The sequence below is a fragment of the Salmo trutta genome, chromosome 7, assembly GCF_901001165.1.
Source record: "Salmo trutta chromosome 7, fSalTru1.1, whole genome shotgun sequence".
Classification (NCBI taxonomy): Eukaryota; Metazoa; Chordata; class Actinopteri; order Salmoniformes; family Salmonidae; genus Salmo; species Salmo trutta.
Window position 1 is genome coordinate 7,172,106 of NC_042963.1, and position 22,536 is coordinate 7,194,641.

General features: G+C 44.9%; 1 long non-coding RNA gene across 1 annotated transcript; it reads right to left on the reverse strand.

Moving 5' to 3' along the window:
- Nucleotides 1-353: 353 nt before the first annotated feature.
- On the reverse strand, nt 354-22,114 carry LOC115196835 (uncharacterized). Its single transcript, XR_003878919.1, has 2 exons — nt 21,652-22,114; nt 354-1,325 (listed from the first exon to the last, which is right to left on the reverse strand). It is a non-coding gene; the product is annotated as an uncharacterized LOC115196835 (long non-coding RNA).
- Between the last annotated feature and the right edge of the window lie 422 nt (nt 22,115-22,536).

The window sequence follows — 22,536 nt, forward strand, 5'->3', positions numbered from 1 at the left end:
ACTCAACACAAATTGTACACTGTTAGTCTGAGAACATGTCAGAGCCTATCACGCTGTGTTAACCTTGGTTAGCAGTCATATCCACCTACAGTGATATCCATGGTAAAAGTCAGGTACTGAGTCATTAGTGTCATCTCAGTCGTCCAAGTGGTTAGTCCGCCCCTTGCGTTTGGAGTCCTCTGTGAAATGCTGAAGCAGTCTTCTGAGAGATATGCTCTAGCAAGCTAGATGGGAGAAAGAAGGTGAAAGAGGGTAGAGACTGCTGGGAGGCTGATATGAAAGAAGCTCCATCGAGTCTCTCGTCATCCTGAACAAATAACACTCTCCGCCTCCCTTTCTCTCGCTCTCTCTTCTGCCCCTGTCTCGCTCAAGCTTTTTTTCTGTCAGTAGAATCACTTCAGAGATTCTGAGACTAGCAGAGCTACTCAGGACCTTGTGTTCTCCTCTGAAACATTGGGTCTGGTGCCCTGTAGTCTAGTTCTCATTGAGGCTGTGAGTGGTGTGTGTCCCTGTGTTGGCAGACTGAGCATCTACCAGCCCTTCTAATGCTCTGGGTCCAGGTTCTCTGTCTAAATTCCAGTGGTTTTCAGCCAGAGTAAAAACAGAATACAGTAAAACCCCCAAAGTAATCAAAGCATTCTGACCATAATGACAAAGGGGATTGACCCAGAATCTTAAGAAAAGTAGATATGATGACCTTAAAACAGCTTACCAATGAATGATCTCCAAGGAACCGTGAGGCAATGAGTGACTGGATTGAAAAAAAAAGATAAACCAATCAAAATCTCCCATCCCTCCATCTGGCGCTGATCGTCAAACAGGACAGCAGGGAAGGGAGGGGGGCTCAGTAGCTGTCCAGCAGTGGAGATAATTTGTGTATATGTGTATGTGTGTGAGGCTGGGCCACTGCCTGCCAGTAGCAGGAGCAGTAGGGTTTAATTGAATTCTGCGGTGTAGTGTTGGTGGAAGTACAGATTGTGTCAGGATAATATGCCCTGACCTGCTGTTCTGGCTAATCTGTTATCTCGATGCTGCGGTCGCCTGCTCACCACAGTGCCCGCTCTCTGCCAGCCAGATGCCAACCTTCTGCCCGGTGGCCCTCCAGTGCCCTTCAGAGTGGGTTAGTCCTGCTGTTAGCCAGTCCTTGGCTGTATGTGTGTGTCCACCTCTCGATCCCTGACACAAAGACAGCCTCACAGGGGAACTGAGGAGCAGATAGACACCGTGGCCCCTGTAGCTCCTATATCTCCTGCACCCTATCTACTTGTTTCCAGATCCCTGTCCCCGAGACACCAGCACACTGTTGTTCAGGAAGCAGTAGACCCCTGGAGAGAGGAGATAAAAGAAGTGAGGGTGTGAATCAATAGTGCATTTATAACACACAGGCATTGTGGTGATTCCCAGGAATATAGATACTGACATTTACCTTGGTATTTGACTTTATGACAGTATTTGATTTTAAAGCTTTTGTGTCGTTCAAAGTATTGTGTCTGCTGTGAAGAAAGCCACGTCTGAGCCCCTCTCGGCCTTTACTCTTTCCCTTGGTCTTTATACAAACACACAAAACAGAATTAGAATTTGTCGTCAAAGCAGATTCTCCATCTCCCATATTCCCCTGCTTCAGCCTAAAACCGCTTTCCATCTCTACTGCTTATGCTCTTTGACTTCCTCTTTCCTCCCAAACACCTAATTTCCCTCTCATTCTCAGGCCTGTCTCTGAGGACAGAACAGAGGATGTGCTTCTATCTTTGGGCCTCTCTGGGGCCCGGAGCTTATAGATGAAAAGAGACAGTCTCTACAGTATGGCTGAGGCACTCTGCTGTCAAAGACCAGAGATGACATGTAGAAAGAAAGAGGTAAATCACCAAATAATGTTCCACAGTGACTCGACCATAATATGCTGGCAATTATGCAACCACAATACAATGCGGCGCTCACAGAGAGCAACAGTGTAGGTAAGCTCTTGGGCAAATCCATTTGAATTCAATCACTTTTTAACAACACCCTTTTTGATTTGAACGAAATGTTCCATAGTGGGGTAAATTGAGCCGTTTTTTACATTCAGCATCACTCCATCAAGGGAAATATAGTATTCTTTCTAGCAAAGATATCTACATATATTTCAAGATTTTGTGTATCCTTGGAAATAATCAGAATTCATCTAAACATTAGTTTTTACATGTGTATCTTTATTTCCCAAACACAATTCAACACAATCACAATCACTTTTTTGTCTTTGAATAATTTAAGCATACTTTAACACAAGCTTAACACCAAACAAACACTTAGTACTTTATTATTATGATTTATTGTTGAAATTTGCTCAACTTGCCATTGGCTCAATTTACCCCAAGGCAAACATTTTGACTATATTAGCCCACACAGCTACAATGATGCACTTTCATGCTAGGTTTAGGACCTCATATTCAAGCTTATAGAGACCCCAAAATGATCTCCTTTGATTTAGATACAAGCATCATGAAACCTCTATCACAATACATTAATTTGACTTGGTGAATATAATATTTTCCCCCCCAACTTCCTTACATTTTAGTCATTTAGCAGACACTCTTATCCAGAGTGACTTACAGTAGTGAGTGTATACATTTTCATACTGGTCCCCTGTGGGAATCAAATCCACAACCCTGGAGTTGCAAGCACCATGCTCTACCAACTGAGCTACACAGGACCATAGGAGACCTATTGAAATCATAGAAATATAGATAATAAAATAGACATGACCGTTTAAGTTGACGTTCAAAGGTGGGTGGACCGGCAGCCATCTTTTTGGTAGTAATTACAAGTAAAATGTCAATTTAATTTTAATGGTGTACCAACTAAATTGTAGTGGTCTGAAGGGATAGGTCCATTCTATTAATTATATTTCTATGATTGAATTGACACCCACTCTGTACTCCAGAGTACGTTGTGTCTGAACTGATGGCGGGCACAACACAAACATCTCAGTAGAGTCTACGCATTTTTAGATAATTGACGTTTCAGGTAAAAAAAAAATATGATACAATAGCTTGACAACCCTGTTTGTACGCGTTTAAATGATATCAAACTCAACCTTTTATATTTTCCAGTGATGAAGACATGCATGTCTCATGGTATGGTGGGGTGTGACAAATGGGTCAACTTTCTGACCACTTCTTCCATGGGCAAACATGTATGGCAGGTTTTGTTTAAATCAAAAGGGATGCTGTCAAATAGTGACTGATATCAAATGGATTTACCCCCTTACATAGATATATGGTTGTGCAGAAACACCTGTTGTAATTACAATGTTTGAGCTATTGGTAAAGGGTGTATCAGTGTCTGTACTCTGTTCTCTGTTAACATGGCACTGTGGCTTTCACCAAAGAGGAGACTTCAGGTTTCCATGACTACCAAAATAATAGACTGGACTGCTTCTTTGTGCGGTCAGCAGAGATGTGTGTAACGCTCACTGAATCAAATTTACAGAAAGACAAGGAAAGACTAACATACAGAAAAGACTGTTGAGCCACAAACATTTCAATGTTTACAAGTGGGCCAGCCTGGGCTTACCAAAATGCTTCCAAAAACAATAGCATACAGCACACACTAATACTCAGGAAGAAGAGATCAGTAAAGTACACACTGGCAGTGGAACAGCCTAGCTCCACTGAACTAAACAGGTGGCTATGGCAGGCTGCTGCTGCTGCTGGGTACTGCTGCCTCAGCTTCAGACTCAATTATAGGCACTGTGATTTCATGTGTGGGCGTAGCACTAAAGCTCCAATAATGCCTTGCATTGTTCTCAATTAGAAAAAATATATATTTTAGATGACATATTCACTAGCAAGCATTGCATTCGTTCCTTAAAGCTGTGGAGTCTACTTACGGATCCCTGAGAACAGGGACATCAAAAAAAGAGCAAGAAAGAGAGAAGGAGAGAGATTGAAAGGAGTGTGGAAGTTGGAGGGAGATTCAGGAGAGAAGATTGAGACTTGAGTGATTGCTACCTGTAGAGAGATACGTTATATCTGTCTTCCTGTGACAGGAACATACAGCACAAGCAACAACCACAGGCTTGGCTCTGGTCTCACTCACTGCTAATGTATGATGCAGCGGTCATGGTGCATGTCAAGTCCGCGAGTGACCTCACCCTCAGCCGTCTGAGGTGCACACACACACACACACACACAAAGTAAGATTCTTTGTTCCATCTCTGTCCTGATTTTGTACATGGAGTTGTGGGGGTCTGGAGGCGTGAGGTGCCTCTGTTTCCCTGGAAACATTGCCTCACAGCTGGCTGCCATGGCATTGTAGCAAAAAGAAGTGATGAAAAAAAGACTTCAACAGTAGACGTTGTATCATGACACAAGGCGAGACCCAGATGCAGACACAGGAGTCTTACAATGTTTATTAATCTAAAAGGAGTAGGCAAGAGAATGGTCGTAGACAGGCAAAAGGTCAAAACCAGATCAGAGTCCAGGAGGTTCAGAGTGGCAGACAGGCTCGTGGTCAAGGCAGGCAGAATGGTCAGGCAGGCGGGTACAGATTCCAGAAACAGGCAAGGGTCAAAACCGGGAGGACTAGAAAAAGGAGAACAGCAAAAAGCAGGAGAATGGGGAAAACCACTGGTTGACTTGGAAAAACATACAAGACAATCTGTCACAGGAAACACAGGGATAAATACACTGGGGAAAATCAGCGACACCTGGAGGGGGTGGAGACAATCACAAGGACAGGTGAAACAGATCAGGACGTGACTCATTGTGTAGCAGCCTTAAGAAAGTGCAGGCAGAGCTGCTGGAGACAGAGCTTTATGATGGATGCCTTATTCTGTGGAATGAGAGTTTACAGTGCAGTCACAGTGACAGACCTAGTCACAGTGACAGACCTAGTCACAGTGACAAACATAGTCACAGTGACAGACCTAGTCACAGTGACAAACATAGTCACAGTGACAGACATAGTCACAGTGACATACCTAGTCAGTGACATACCTAGTCACAGTGACAAACATAGTCACAGTGACAGACATAGTCACAGTGACAGACATAGTCACAGTGACAGACATAGTCACAGTGACAGACATAGTCACAGTGACAAACATAGTCACAGTGACAGACCTAGTCACAGTGACAGACCTAGTCAGGAGAATAGTCTGTCTGGGTTGGCGCCCCCCCTTGGGTTGTGCCGTGGCGGACATCTTTGTGGGCTATACTCGGCCTTGTCTTCGGACGGTAAGTTGGTGGTTGTAGATATCCCTCTAGTGGTGTGGGGGGCTGTGCTTTGGCAAAGTGGGTGGGGTTATATCCTGCCTGTTTGGCCCTGTCCGGGGGTATCATCGGATGGGGCCACAGTGTCTTCTGATCCCTCCTGTCTCAGCCTCCAGTATTTATGCTGCAGTAGTTTATGTGTCGGGGGGCTAGGGTCAGTCTGTTACATCTGGAGTATTCTCTTGTCTTATCCGGTGTCCTGTGTGAATGTAAATATGCTCTCTCTAATTCTCTCTTTCTTTCTTTCTTTCTTTCTCTCGGAGGACCTGAGCCCTAGGACTACCTGGCATGATGACTCCTTGCTGTCCCCAGTCCACCTGGCCATGCTGCTGCTCCAGTTTCAACTGTTCTGCCTGCGGCTACGGAACCCTGACCTGTTCACCGGACGTGCTTGTTGCACCCTCGACAATTACTATGATTATTATTATTTGACCATGCTGGTCATTTACGAACATTTTAACATCTTGACTATGTTCTGTTATAATATCCACCCGGCACAGCCAGAAGAGGACTGGCCACCCCTCATAGCCTGGTTCCTCTCTAGGTTTCTTCCTAGGTTTTTGGCCTTTCTCAGGAGTTTTTCCTAGGGAGTTTTTCCCAGCCACCGTGCTTCTTTCACATGCATTGCTTGCTGTTTGGGGTTTTAGGCTGGGTTTCTGTACAGCACTTTGAGATTTCAGCTGATGTACGAAGGGCTATATAAATAAATTTGATTTGATTTGATTTGATTTAGTCACAGTGACAAACATAGTCACAGTGACAGACATAGTCACAGTGACAGACATAGTCACAGTGACATACCTAGTCAGTGACATACCTAGTCACAGTGACAAACATAGTCACAGTGACAGACATAGTCACAGTGACAGACCTAGTCACAGTGACAAACATAGTCACAGTGACAAACATAGTCACAGTGACAGACATAGTCACAGTGACAAACATAGTCACAGTGACAGACATAGTCACAGTGACAAACATAGTCACAGTGACAGACATAGTCACAGTGACAGACAGAGTCACAGTGACAGACAGAGTCACAGTGACAAACCTAGTCACAGTGACAGACATAGTCACAGTGACAAACATAGTCACAGTGACAGACATAGTCACAGTGACAGACATAGTCACAGTGACAGACATAGTCACAGTGACATACCTAGTCAGTGACATACATAGTCACAGTGACAGACATAGTCACAGTGACAAACATAGTCACAGTGACAGACCTAGTCACAGTGACAAACATAGTCACAGTGACAGACATAGTCACAGTGACAGACCTAGTCACAGTGACAGACCTAGTCACAGTGACAAACATAGTCACAGTGACAGACCTAGTCACAGTGACAGACCTAGTCACAGTGACAAACATAGTCACAGTGACATACCTAGTCAGTGACATACCTAGTCACAGTGACAAACATAGTCACAGTGACAGACATAGTCACAGTGACAGACATAGTCACAGTGACATACCTAGTCAGTGACATACCTAGTCACAGTGACAGACATAGTCACAGTGACAGACATAGTCACAGTGACAGACCTAGTCACAGTGACAGACCTAGTCACAGTGACAGACATAGTCACAGTGACAGACATAGTCACAGTGACAAACATAGTCACAGTGACAGACATAGTCACAGTGACAGACATAGTCACAGTGACAGACATAGTCACAGTGACAGACAGAGTCACAGTGACAGACAGAGTCACAGTGACAGACCTAGTCACAGTGACAGACCTAGTCACAGTGACAGACAGAGTCACAGTGACAGACAGTCACAGTGACAAACATAGTCACAGTGACAGACATAGTCACAGTGACAGACATAGTCACAGTGACAGACAGAGTCACAGTGACAGACATAGTCACAGTGACAGACATAGTCACAGTGACAGACATAGTCACAGTGACAGACAGAGTCACAGTGACAGACAGTCACAGTGACAAACATAGTCACAGTGACAGACATAGTCACAGTGACAGACATAGTCACAGTGAGAGCTCCAGAGGAGTATTGTGGCATTGTTACGGAGCCTCAGTGCTGATTCAGAGACCATCTGCTGTCAGAATACTGCTGTCCTCTACCACAAACCACCAGCTCAACTGTATGAAGCAGTAACAGTGCTCAGATAATACCAAGTAGATGAGACAGTATGTGAGTTAGTGAGAAGTAATATCATTTGTCTGTGTATACATGAGTTCTTATTTGTGGAATATGGCACAGTAGGCATATTTCATAATTACCTGTTTTATCATGGATATGCTATATTTCATACTACTTAAAACTGACTTTAGACTTAAGATTTTTAAACTCCATAAATGTTCTCTGTAGCCCTGATGTCCTCTCCTCTTCCCTCCACAGTGCTTACTGCTCAATAAGTCCTAGCTTGGAGGTCTGTTCTCTGAGGACTGACCAGCTACTGCTGAGTGTGTGAGTCAGCTCAGCTCCCTGCTCTGTTCAAGGCTATAACACTGTAACGCAGCCTGGCTACCGTCAGAGGAGAGGCCACTTAGCAGGACAATGGATACCCCCAGACAGCCAGAGTGTACTGACTCACTTTATTAAATACCAACAATGTAAAATTACCTACTTCATTTCCCGAGTCTCCACATATTATCATAATTTTATCAAATTCAACCAATGGTGACTGCGGGTGCTCAATGAGAAATAATGCAAGGCAGACGTTCCATTGTTAAGGATCATTGGCATTTCATTGTTTTTGAATTAGGGTTGTGTTATTTTTAGCTGTCCTTGACAAAATTGCAGAAACGAATGCGTGGCAAAAAAGCACAGCTGAATAGAGAATGAATAGAGAATAAATGGAGGTTTCACACAGAGGGCTCTTAAAGGTCAAGTCCCCCTCCCTCCCTTGCTGTCCTGTTCCTCCTCCCACATCATCCCTCCTAACTCTCTATCTCTCTCTCTATCTCTCTCTCTCAACCCCGAGTGTCCCCTTTAACCTCCTCATTGTCGATCCTCACCCCATATCACATTTCCCAATCATTTCACTGTGTCACATTCTGTCCCTTTGCCATATTCAATTCCTTTCTATCTTCATTACTCAATACAGCAATCTAATGTTGCTCCTTCATCGCTCTCTCCCTCTGCCTCTCTTCCTGCCAGTTTGTGACCATTGAAGGTTCTCACAGACTCCCAGGTCTGGGGCCTGTTGCCAGGGCCCGCCGCAGAGCCCATCCATCCAGTGGAAAGCAGGGGTGACAGAGTACTGGAACGCAGCCTCAGCTAGTCTGGGCTGGTCTGACACAGTTAACCCCAAGCTGGCTCACTAACTACCACTTAGGATACAGTGGGCATGTTATGAGCATGGCCTACCTGAAAAACAGCTCAGATATACTGGATTACACTAAAACGGGAGGGATATGCAAATGCATAAATGTTGTAAAACCCAAGACACTAAAAATGTACAATTACCCAATGAAAAGGGAAACAGTGGTAGGCTACAAGATGGGGTGGATAGGATATCAAGGTCTGAAGTCCCCCTGTAAATAAAAGGTGTGTGTGTGTGGGAGAAATGGGATATTAGATTCAGGAAGCATCTCTACTCCTGCCAGGCTTGAGCACACATCAAATTTCCCAGGTGAGGACAAACTTGTTACTGACAGGATCAAAAGCCTGACTGCACAAAGCCATCACATTTTCTGTAAGCTGATGTGATGGCTGTCTCTGCAAGGAGACTAACCCATCTGGTAGGAATCCAGAGCCAGTTACGGCAGTAGCTGAGCGTGAAAACACACACACACACACACACACACACACACACACACACACTGGAAGCATTTTTTTTTTTAAAGAAGATGGGCATGGGTATAAAATAAATACAGTATGCCACTTTCTGCTTCAAAAAGGGGTTTCCTAAAGTGGAATAAAGAGGGAAGTCCTAGTCCAACTATGTGTTGTTAAAGATAGCTATGCAACCCAGATTGCCTTGCACCACATGTTGTCTCAATGAGCCCGACATCTACCTCGCTATCGGACATCAGTCCGCATGACAACCTGCCTATTTACGGCACACTGACAGCGGTCCTTGTGCACAAAGATGTTACAGTAGGTTACTTCGCAATTGAATCATTGTGTGAATAACCTATTTTAGGTTCTAATGGAGGATGCTCCGTACAGTAACCTACTTAGAACTCTCACTGGACACATTTTAACAGCACTCTGTATGGCCTTAGAAGTGAGTAACCTAGTTACAGCTGTGTCTATAGGACTTCTGCTGGCACTTTCAATTCCCTGGATAGCATATTATTAACCTAGTAAAAGATCGAATTGATGAATGTTGTTGAGCTCAACTGGAAAATACTTCAGAGTGGACTATATACGTCTACATGCCTGTACAAAATGTTTTAAAAAATCCTCAATGGTGCAACAGAAAATCCTGTCCCACTGGGCACAGACGTCTAGTTTTCATTTACATTTGCTTGAGTTGTCAACTAATGTGAAATCCCCCCCAAAATTCACCATGTCATTTGATTTAGGTTCAAATTTGGGCAAAAAAAAGATGAAATTCCCTTACATTGATGACTTTTGAAAAATGCAATTCAGTTTTCCATGTTCATTCATCATCATCACATGAATCAACGTTTCCACATGACGTGGAAATGTTGATTCAACCAGTTTTTGCCCTGTGGGGTAACACTTTAATTAAGGTACACTTTAAGGGGATCGTAAAGGGGTTTATTATAGTGAGATAAATATTAGTTAATATGTATACTGAACAAAAATATAAAAACACAACATGCAACAATTTCAAAGATTTTACTGAGTTACAGTTCATTTAAGGAAATCAGTCAATTGAAATAAATTAATTTAGCCCTAATCTATGGATTTCACATGACTGGGAATACAGATAGGCCTTAAAAAAAGGTAGGGGCGTGGATCAGAAAACCAGTCAGTATCTGGTGTGACCACCATTTGCCTCATGCAGCGCGACATCTCCTTCACATAGAGTTGATCAGGCTGTTGACTGCGGCCTGTGAAATGTTGTCCCACTCCTCTTCAATGGCTGGTCGAAGTTGCTGGATATTGGCCGGAACTGGAACACGCTGTCGTACACTTTGATCCAGAGCATCCCAAACATGCTCAATGGGTGACATGTCTGGTGAGTATGCAGGCCATGGAAGAACTGGGACAATTTCAGCTTCTAGGAATTATGTACAGATCCTTGCGACACGGGGCTGTGCATTATCATGCTGAAACATGAGGTGATGGCGGTGGATGAATGGCACGACAATGGGCCTCAGGATCTCGTCACAGTATCACTGTGCATTCAAATTACCATTGATAAAATGCAATTGTGTTTGTTGTCTGTAACTTATGCCTGCCTATACCATAACCCCACCGCCACCATGGAGCACTCTGTTCACAATGTTGACATCAGCAAACCGCTTGCCCACACGACGCCATACACGTGGTCTGCGGTTGTGAGGCCGGTTGAACGTACTGCCAAATTCTCTAAAGCGATGTTGGATACGGCTTATGGTAGAGAATTAACATTAAATTCTCTGGCAAAAGCTCTGGTGGACATTCCTGCAGTCTGCATGCCAATTGCACACTCCCTCAAAACTTGAGGCATCTGTGGCATTGTGTTACAAGAGTGCACATTTTAGAGTGGCCTTTTATTGTCCCCAGCACAAGGTGCACCTGTGTAATGATCATATTGTTTAATCATCTTCTTGATATGCCACCCCTGTCATGTGGATGGATTATCTTGGCAAATGAGAAATGCTCACTAACAGGGATGAAAACAAATTTGTGCATAAAATTTGAGAGAAATAAGCTTTTTGTGCGTATGGAACATTTCTGGGATCTTTTATTTCAGCTCATGAAACCAACCCTTTACATGTTGCATTTATAAATCATCGGTAAATAGTTACAGTATGATTAATTGGTTTAAATTGTGTGATTGTCATTTTGGTGCTTGTCAAAAAAGGTTTATACATGGCTGCACAGTTAGTAGTCCTTTATGGTAAGATAGCTGAATGCTCTATAGTTCCTGGGCAGTATCACTGACAGTGTAGTCCCAGAACCGGATATTGAATTTGAGCTGAGACCTCAGCACCATATGGGTCAATGAGCACAGGCTCGAACTGACTCATTTTGTCTCTTATCTAATCTATTCCAACAAACCATAGGCTGAATGACTCCTAAATTCTGTCGGTCACATAATTAATTAGGCTGAAGAAAATGAATGTTCGATAAAATCAACATCTCAATAACACATTCCTACACACAGCTTACTGCTACTGTCACGCTCGTCGTAGTGAATGGACCAAGGCGCAGCGGGTCGAGTGCTCATCTTAACTTTATTTGTTAATACTTATTAAACAAAACAAGAAACTAACTAACTAACAGTCTTGCATGCTAAATACAGCAGTGCTAAGAACAACCTCCCACAATCCCCAAAACAAACATACTCCTAATTATAGGACCTTCAATCAGAGGCAACGATACACAGCTGCCTCCAATTGAAGGCCCCAATTCCAAAACCTAAACATAGAATTAAACACCCTAGAACAGACATAGAAAGATACAATATTGAACAATGACCGAAACCCCTGAATACATATACACACACTCAAAACCATATAAACAAATACCCCCTGCCACGTCCTGACCAAACTATACAGCTAAAAAAAATAAAGGGAACACTTAAACAACACATCCTAGATCTGAATGAAAGAAATTATCTTAATAAATACTTTTTTCTTTACATAGTTGAATGTGCTGACAACAAAATCACAGAAACATAATCAATGGAAATCCAATTTATCAACCCATGGAGGTCTGCATTTGGAGTCACACTCAAAATTAAAGTGGAAAACCACACTACAGGCTGATCCAACTTTAATGTAATGTCCTTAAAACATGTCAAAATGAGGCTCAGTAGTGTGTGTGGCTTCCACGTGCCTGTATGACCTCCCTACAACGCCTGGGCATGCTCCTGATGAGGTGGCGCATGGTCTCCTGAGGGATCTCCTCCCAGACCTGGACTAAAGCATCCGCCAACTCCTGGACAGTCTGTGGTGCAACGTGGCGTTTGTGGATTGAGCGAGACATGATGTCCCAGATGTGCTCAATTGGATTCAGGTCTGGGGAACGGGCAGGCCAGTCCATAGCATCAATGCCTTCCTCTTGCAGGAACTGCTGACACACTCCAGCCACATGAGGTCTAGCATTGTCTTGCATTAGGAGGAACCCAGGGCCAACCGAACCAGGTCTCACAAGGGGTCTGAGGATCTCATCTCGGTACCTAATGGCAGTCAGGCTACCTCTGGCGAGCACATGGAGGGCTGTGCGGCCCCCCAAAGAAATGCCACCCCACACCATGACTGACCCACCGCCAAACCGGTCATGCTGGAGGATGTTGCAGGCAGCAGAACGTTCTCCACGGTGTCTCCAGACTCTGTCACGTCTGTCACGTGCTCAGTGTGAACCTGCTTTCATCTGTGAAGAGCACAGGGCACCAGTGGCGAATTTGCCAATCTTGGTGTTCTCTGGCAAATGCCAAACGTCCTGCACGGTGTTGGGCTGTAAGCACAACCCCCACCTGTGGACGTTGGGCCCTCATACCACCCTCATGGAGTCTGTTTCTGACCGTTTGAGCAGACACATGCACATTTGTGGCCTGCTGGAGGTCATTTTGCAGGGCTCTGGCAGTGCTTCTCCTGCTCCTCCTTGCACAAAGGCGGAGGTAGTGGTCCTGCTGCTGGGTTGTTGCCCTCCTACGGCCTACTCCACATCTCCTGATGTACTGACCTGTCTCCTGGTAGCGCCTCCATGCTCTGGACACTACGCTGACAGACACAGCAAACCTTCTTGCCACAGCTCGCATTGATGTGCCATCCTGGATGAGCTGCACTACCTGAGCCACTTGTGTGGGTTGTAGACTCCGTCTCATGCTACCACTAGAGTGAAAGCACCGCCAGCATTCAAAAGTGACCAAAACATCAGCCAGGAAGCATAGGAACTGAGAAGTGGTCTGTGGTCCCCACCTGCAGAACCACTCCTTTATTGGGGGTGTCTTGCTAATTGCCTATAATTTCCACCTGTTGTCTATTCCATTTTCACAACAGCATGTGAAATTTATTGTCAATCAGTGTTGCTTCCTAAGTGGACAGTTTGATTTCACAGAAGTGTGATTGACTTGGAGTTACATTGTGTTGTTTAAGTGTTCCCTTTATTTTTTTGAGCAGTGTATAATAACAAATAACCCCTTTACTGGTCAGGACGTGACAGTACCCCCCCCAAAGGTGCAGACCCTGGATGCACCTAACAAACAATATCTACAAAATTAAACCCCTTAAACTAAAGGGAGGGAAGGGAGGGTGCCTGCCGTCACGGACAGCTCCCGTGCTACACCACCCCTCCCCAAACCTCCTACAGTGGAGGTGGCTCAGGCTCAGGCCTTAGTCCCCCACCTGACCAGTCCACCCCTACTGAATACCTTGGCCTGAAGCATGTCACTGTAGACCCTGGACTGTACTCTGGGAGCTCCGGACTGTAGGGCGATTCTGGGAGCTCCGGACTGTAGGGTGACTCTGGGAGCTCCGGACTTTAGGGCGACTCTGGGAGCTCCGGACTGTAGGCCTCTCACTCGGTTCCGGACTGTAGGCCGTCTCACTCGGTTCCGGACAGTGGGCCGTCTCTATACAGGGCACTGTCGCCGGAAGCTCTGGACGAGGCACTGTTGCCGGAAGTTCTGGACGAGGCACTGTTGCCGGAAGTTCTGGACGAGGCACTGTTGCCGGAAGTTCTGGATGAGGCACTGTCGTCGGAAGCTCGGGATTGGGCTGACGCACTGGAAGCCTGGTGCGTGGGGCTGGTAATGGAGATATCAGACTGGAGACACGCACCCCAAGGCTAGTGCGAGGAGCAGGAACAGGACGTACTGGACTGGGCTGATGCACTGGAAGCCTAGTGCGTGGGGCTGGTACTGGAGGTATCAGACTGGAGACACGCACCTCAAGGCTAGTGCGAGGAGCGGGAACAGGACGTACTGGACTGGGCTGACGCACTGGAAGCCTGGTGCGTGGGGCTGGTACTGGAGGTATCAGACTGGAGACACGCACCCCAAGGCTAGTGCGAGGAGCGGGAACAGGACGTACTGGACTGGGCTGATGCAATGGAAGCCTGGTGCGTGGTGCTGGTACTGGCGGTACCAGATTGGAGACGCGCACCTCAGGGGTAGTGCGAGGAGCGGGAACAGGATACACTGGGCCGTGAAGCATTACTGGCGGTCTGGAGCATACAACCCCTACGGCCTGAGTGCTCACTCGAGCATGGCACTTGCAAGGGGCTGGAATCATTTTCACCGGATTGTTCGTGCGCATAGGCGAGATCGTGCGCACTTCCGCATAGTACGGTGCTCCTCTGATCCTCTGTTCCCCATAATAAGCACGGATAGTTGGCTCAGGTCTACTGCCTGCCCTAGCCAAACTACCTGTGTGCCCCCCCCCCAAAACAATTTTTGGGGGCTGCCTCTCCGGCTTCCTTGCCAGCCGTGTTCCCATATAATAATCCCGGTCTTCACTCCACCTTCGCTGTTCCTCCCTCGCTATTTCCACCTGTCTCCATGGGAGGCGATCCCTTCCAGCCTGGATATCCTCCCATGTGTAGGATCCTTTACCCTCCAAGATGTCTTCCCAAGTCCAATACTCCTTATAGTCCATCTGCTGCTCCTTTCTCCGCTGCTTGGTCCGTTGGAGGTGGGAGGTTCTGTCACACTCGTCGTAGTGAATGGACCAAGGCGCAGCGGGTCGAGTGCTCATCTTAACTTTATTTGTGAATACTTATTAAACAAAACAAGAAACAAGCTAACAGTCTTGCAGGCTAAATACAGCAGTGCTAAGAACAACCTCCCACAATCCCCAAAACAAACATACTCCTAATTATAGGACCTTCAATCAGAGGCAACGATACACAGCTGCCTCCAATTGAAGGCCCCAATTCCAAAACCTAAACATAGAATTAAACACCCTAGAACAGACATAGAAAGATACAATATAGAACAATGACCAAAACCCCGGAATACATAAATCAAACGCCCCTCTACATAAACACACACTCAAAACCATATAAAACAAATACCCCCTGCCACGTCCTGACCAAACTATAATAACAAATATGTTTTTTAATTATGTGTGTGTGTGCTAATTACAACGTAACTGTTAATTGATGTAAACATTATTTGAGTGGGTAAAAAAACTACTGAAATGAAACAGTGACAATACCAAATATAGTAAACAGGGTATGGCAAATAGCCAATGATTGACACAATCTGGACCATTGAGCCGGATTCCCGTGAGCCTAGGCTCTGACATTCGAAGAATTTTGCGACAGGGATTTGTATTTCAAAGCTCCTCACGGAATGTTTAGGCTATACATACATTCCTAGAGTATTAAGTGGAAATCCAATTCACTAAGCTATACTTCATCTGCTACAACACCTATGTCTATTAAGGCTATGTGCAATTAGGGCTACCGGTAGGGTAAGTGTACCTATTTAGACATTTCTAGTGTATACAGACCTCATTTTCATAAAACATATTCATCTCTCATGTGAAGTTTTATGACTTTGCTTACACCATTTTTTCCCTGTGAGATAAAAATATTTGATCAAACGTGAAAAGTCCAGAATGGGCTAAATGGGTAGTGAATGTTCCCTTTAAGCCCAAATATGCCCACCTCTTAAATAATCAATTTTAATTCATTTCCAAATGTTAAAAATGTACAAACAGACATGTCTTATGTAAGCTTAAATTATAATCATCTCCCCTAAACATATTAAAATCAATTGATCATTACTATTCATCATGGAAGAAGCATTCATAACAGGGGGGTGTCAATCGTATCCGCCAAGATCAATCTGTGCTCAGGGTTTTGTTCTTGCCAACCAGTACACACCTGATTCAACTAATCAACTAATCATAGACTTCAATTAGTTGAATCAGGTGTGCTATTGCTTGGTTAGAACACAAACCTGAACCCGCAATGGTCCTCCGTGGATAAGAAGCCATGCAACAAAGACCATAACACACCCAACTTTCAATAAATGATCTGAAACCTGATTCATATTTGCTGTACTGGTATTCTTATGAATTAGTTCAACTGGTCTTCCTAAAGCCTGTCTGAAGACAGTTTCTAATCTCCCACTCTACTGTTGTATGACAAAGGTACATGTGGTGAACCAAAAGATAGAAACACCTGGAGGAATTAGGGACAACAATATGACAATGCCACGGCCTTAACTGCATCCAATAGTCATCTTCTTGTCCCTCATTTGTTTCAATTTTTATCCACTACTTATAGGTCTTTTATCCCTAATATCCTTCATGCTGATCTTATTCTTCTCTCTCTGCATCAAACGTCTTGGAGAGAGTAAAGAGGCTTTTAATTGTTCTTCATTTTTATATATATTTATTTTTATTTAACTAGGCAAGTCAATTAACGACAAATTTGTATTTACAATGACAGCCTACCAAAAGGCAAAAGGCCTCTTGAAGGACGGGATTAAAAATACAAATTAAATACAAATATAGGACAAAACACACATTACGACAAGAGACAACACAACACTACATTAAGAGACAACAATGAATTCATCTTGGTAAAGGCACCATGGATAGATGCATGGTATTTTAATCAACTTAAATCTGAAGAAAAAAACATTTATGTTCATGTCACGCCCTGACCTGAGAGAGTCGTTTTTCTCTGTTTGGTTAGGTCAGGGTGTGACATGGGGTGGGCATTCTATGTGTTGTATGTCTATGTTGTTTTTGTTGGGCCGAGTATGGTTCCTAATCAGAGGCAGCTGTCTATCGTTGTCTCTGATTAGGAATCATACTTAGGCAGCCTGTTCCCCACCTGTGTTTGTGGGTTATTGTTATTTCTGTGTTTGTATGGCACAGTGCGTTACGTTCTTACTGCGTACCTGTTTATTGTTTTGGTTTCCCGAAATAAAGATGTGGAATTACCGGCACGCTACGCCTTGGCTCCTTTATGACAGGGAATTTGAGGATTCAGAACGTGACAGAATAACCCACCACAAGAAAGCCAAGCAGCGTGCGCTGACTGGGAAGACGAGCTGGACCGGGGCGAATCAACAACAGAAACCCGAGAGGCAGCGGCAAAAAAATTTTTTGGGGGGGGGGGGGGGGTACACGGGGAGATTGGCGAGGTCGGGGTTGAGACCTGAGCCAACTCCCCGTGCTTACCGTGGGGAGCGAGTGACCGAGCAAGCACCGTGTTATGCGGTGATGCGCACTGTGTCGCCAGTGCGCACTCACAGCCCGGTGCGCTCGGTGCAAGCTCCTCACCGTTGCCGTGCTAGAGTTGGCCGTCAGCCAGGGAGAAGTGTGCCGGCTCAGCGCGTCTGGTCTCCAGTGCGTCTCTTCGGCCCAGGTTATCCTGCGCCTGCTCTACGCACGGTACCCCCCTTTCACCAGCACAGCCCAGTTCGTCCTGTGCCGGCGCTCCGCCCTTGCTGGGCTACAGTGACCATCCAGCCAGGACGGGGTGTGCCAGCCCTGAGCTCCAGACCTCCAGTGCGCCTCCACGGCCCAGTATACCCTGTGCCTGCTCTGCGCACCCAGTCTCCTGTGCGTCTCCCCAGTCTGGTGAGACCAGTTCCAGCTCCCCGTCGGAAGCCTCCAGTGATGATCAATGGTCCGACGCCTCCAGTGATAATCCATGGCACGAAGCCTCCAGTGATGATCCATGGCCCGGAGCATGTAGGGATGATCCATGGCACGAAGCCTCCAGTGATGATCCATGGCCCGGAGCCTCCAGTGATGCTCCATGGCACAAAGCCTCCAGTGATGATCCATGGCGCGGAACCAGTAGTGATGATCCATGGCACGGAGCCTGCAGCGACGCTCCCCTGTCCGGAACCTACAGCGACGCTCCCCAGTCCGGAGCCTCCAGCGACGCTCCTCAGCCCGGAGCCTCCAGCGACGGTCCACAGCCCCGGTTCTTCAGTGACGGTCCGCAGCCTGGAGTCTTCAGCGGCGGCCTGCAGCCCGGAGTCGTCAGCGGCGGTCGGCAGTTCAGAGCCTCCGGCGCTGATCCACGGTCTGGTTCCTCCGGCGACACAGAAGCGGGGGGATCAGCGGGCGGTGTGGGGGCTACGTCCCGAACCAGAGCCGCCACCATGAGTAGATGCCCACCCGGACCGTCCCCTATAGGTTCAGGTTTGCGGCCGGGAGTCTGCACCTTTGGGGGGGGGGGGTGTACTGTCACGCCCTGACCTGAGAGAGTCGTTTTTCTCTGTTTGGTTAGGTCAGGGTGTGACATGGGGTGGGCATTCTATGTGTTGTATGTCTATATGGGTTATTGTTATTTCTGTGTGTGTACGGCACAGTGCATTACATTCTTACTGCGTACCTGTTTATTGTTTCGGTTTCCCTAAATAAAGATGTGGAATTACCGGCACGCTGCGCCTTGGCTCCTTTATGATAGGGAATTTGAGGATTCAGAACGTGACAGCTCAGGTTTATTGAATATTAGGGATATCAACACACTATCCCCATGTGTTTCAATACAAACCAGGCTTAATGTGAGCATACTGGGCTTAATTGTAACAACAGTGATTTATGGTGAAAAAGACAGAATAGCAAAGTCTACTCATGGAAACCAATGGTTTGGGGTATAAATATACAATATAGACTACAATATTATGCAAAGTTAGTATTGACAATATTGAACAAAATGTATTTATTCCATTTACATTCTGTATAAAGAGTGTGCTTTTTATGCTACTGTACCCTTTAAGCCCACCTGATGTTATTTTTACTAACTTATTAAAAAAAAAATTCTAAAATGTCTTCAGTCAATAAGTATTCAACCCCCTTAGTTATGGCAAGCCTACAAGTCTCATAAGTTGCATGGACTCACTCTGTGTGCAATAATAGTGTTTAACATGTTTTTTTAAATTATTACCTCATCTCTGTACCCCACACATACAGTTATCTGTAAAGTCCCTCAGTCAAGCAGTGAATTTCAAACACAGATTCAACCACAAAGACCAGGGAGGTTTTCCAATGCCTCACAAAGGGCACATATTGGTAAAGCAGACATTGAATATCCCTTTGAGAATGGTGAAGTTATAAATTAAACTTTGGATGGTATATCAATACACCCAGTCAATACAAAGATATAGCCGTCCTTCCTAACTCAGTTGTCGGAGATGAAGACAGCCTGTAGGAAAATATGGTAAGCAAATATACTAGAGTTGTATACCAAGAAGAGACAGTGAATGTTCCAAGTTCCAGTTTTGACTGAAATCTGTGGCAAAACCTGAAAATGGTTGTCTAGCAATGATCAACAAACAATTTGACTGAGCTTGAAGAATTTTTAAAATAATAATTGGGCAAATGTTGCACAATCCAGGTGTGGAAGCTCTTAGAGACTTACCCAGAAAGACTCACAGCTGTCATTTCTGCCAAAGGTGCATCTACTAGGTATTGACTCAGGGGTGTGTAAAGGAGATATTTATGTATTTCATTTTCAATAAATTTGCTAACATTTCTAAAAACAAGTTATGCTGCCACTGTGACATGTGGTACGACTACTAGCATGAAAAACCCATATCTTCAATTGGCAAGAAATAGTAATGAATACCCATATAGCATGCTATCATGTGCATATATCAACACATGAATCTATTAGTTCTACAGTAAGTATGATCACTTATCTAAGAAGGTACAATTTAAGAGTCGCCTCCACACCAACGTTCTTTTGCAACTTTGAAATTGGCCACAAATAGGAACTTACACATAACTGTCAATAACTTAATAACAAAACATCTTATTGGCCTATAATAAAAACTGGTATGGATACAACAACCACATTGAAACATTAAATAGCAGAACATTAAATAGAGAACGCCCCCATCCACATCGACGGGGCTATAGTGGAGCGGGTCGAGAGCTTCAAGTTCCTCTGGGTCCAAATCACTAAGGACTTAAAATGAAAAACTAAAAAAAATTAAAATTGCTTGGTATGGCAACAGCACCGCCATCGATCGCATGGCGCTACAGATCGTGGTTTGGACAGCCCAGGACATCACTGGGGCCGAGCTCCCTGCCATCCAGGACATCACTGGGACCGAGCTCCCTGCCATCCAGGACATCACTGGGACCGAGCTCCCTGCCATCCAGGACATCACTGGGGCCGAGCTCCCTGCCATCCAGGACATCACTGGGACCGAGCTCCCTGCCATCCAGTACATCACTGGGGCCGAGCTCCCTGCCATCCAGGACATCACTGGGGCCGAGCTCCCTGCCATCCAGGACATCACTGGGACCGAGCTCCCTGCCATCCAGGACATCACTGGGGCCGAGCTCCCTGCCATCCAGGACATCACTGGGACCGAGCTCCCTGCCATCCAGGACATCACTGGGGCCGAGCTCCCTGCCATCCAGGACATCTATATCCCCAAGCTACTAGACTAACTGTATTTGATTTTTTTAAATTGCACCGTCTCTATGCACACTGACAGGCCTCACCACACTCCAACACACACATAACATGCACACACATGTATACTGACTCAACACACATGCACGCACACACTCACATACAATCTTCATTTATGCTTCTGCTACTCTGTTTATCATACATCCTGATGCATAGTCATCTTACCCCTATACATATGTAAATCACTCCAGTATCCCTGCACATTGTAAATATGCTATTATTTGTATTTCTTGTGTGTTTTTGTTCTGCCTTATGTTATTTTTTAGTGCAACATTGATATCGATTACTGCATTGTTGGGTTTAGAGCTTGCAAAAGGCATTTCACTGTACTTGTGCACATGACATAAAAAATTGAAACCTGGAGCTCGCATGCTTGATTCTAAATGAAGAAGTGAATTTGAAATGGACAATACAAACGTGTAGGCCTAACATGTCCGTGCCCATAAACTTTTTCAGTTCCTGGTGCAACAAAGTAACCAAGCCGGAGCCTCCACGCTTGACCTAAAACATCGTTGCCTACCAGTCAGGAACCAGTTGAGATGCATGCATCATAGGTTATTACTGTTAATTGCAGTGTCCCTGCAACCCTTCACCCGAGCACTTGCCCTCCATCCTTCATGGCACTGCTGTATCTTAGCAACACTGGCAGATCGATAGGGGCAGTTCAGAAATTGAACAACACCCCTGTTTAAAACTGAGAGCTGAGATCAAGATACAAAGAAACGACATATCCTACATTGTGGACCACCAAACCGATGCATTAAACATAAATAGACTATATCCCCAATATCTTGTCATTCTTTCACAAATCTAGGCTTTTCATTCAACACCAACGCATCCTAATGAATAGTCTAATGAAAATGTAATTCAAGCAGTATTCTTGAAAGCCTTACCTTGTAAATCTGATTTCGCCAGCTTCTAAACCTCGAAAGCCATCACCTATTTGTGCTGTCTCCCCCCCCCCAAAAAATATTCTAATTTAATTTGTCGTATGCATCTAACGGTAGGCTATGTGTTTGCCTCTATGTACTCACGTTGTCGGAATGTAAATTAGTTTCCACTCTAAGCTACAATGAATGTATCAAAGTGAGAGAGGAAACAGTCTGACGAGCATTAGGCAAATTTCATCATGATATGTCGTATTCAGCCTGTGCAGTGACGAATCCAGATGTGAGCCTATATTGTGATATGTAGCCTAGGTAAAATACAAAATATTTTGAGGCAGTTTCTTTTCCTGGTAAAAACACATCCCTGCCTTAAATTCGACAGGTAGGGCAGTGTTTCAGCGAGGAAGGATCCAGTTTCTCAGCTCAAACCCCGATGGCTGTGGCAGCTCCCGAAAAATAGAGACCCGCATTCCACTAGTATTCTGCCAGCAGCACAAACGAAAACGTCACTTTGCATGATAATGACGAATCATAAAAAATAAAAGCCCACATTATGAAACATTGAAATGTGAATAACACAAAAAAATATACTACATTCGATGTCCATTTGTGTTGTGCTTATAAGCAAATGCAACAAGGAATTTATGGAAGCAATTGCAAATATGCAACAAAAAAAAGGGATGTTAGGACCACTATCGAAAAATACAATGTTCAGACTTGTATGTTCCCAATATTGGGCTGTAGAGAAAAAAATACTCTATGTGCCGAGGTAAAAGTGGAGTTGGGAATACTAGAAATAGCACCATATATAGATTCTACAGACCCAACTGAGTAATCCCAACCCCACTTTTACCTCAGTAAATATAAAAAAAGATTCTCTATAAGCCAATA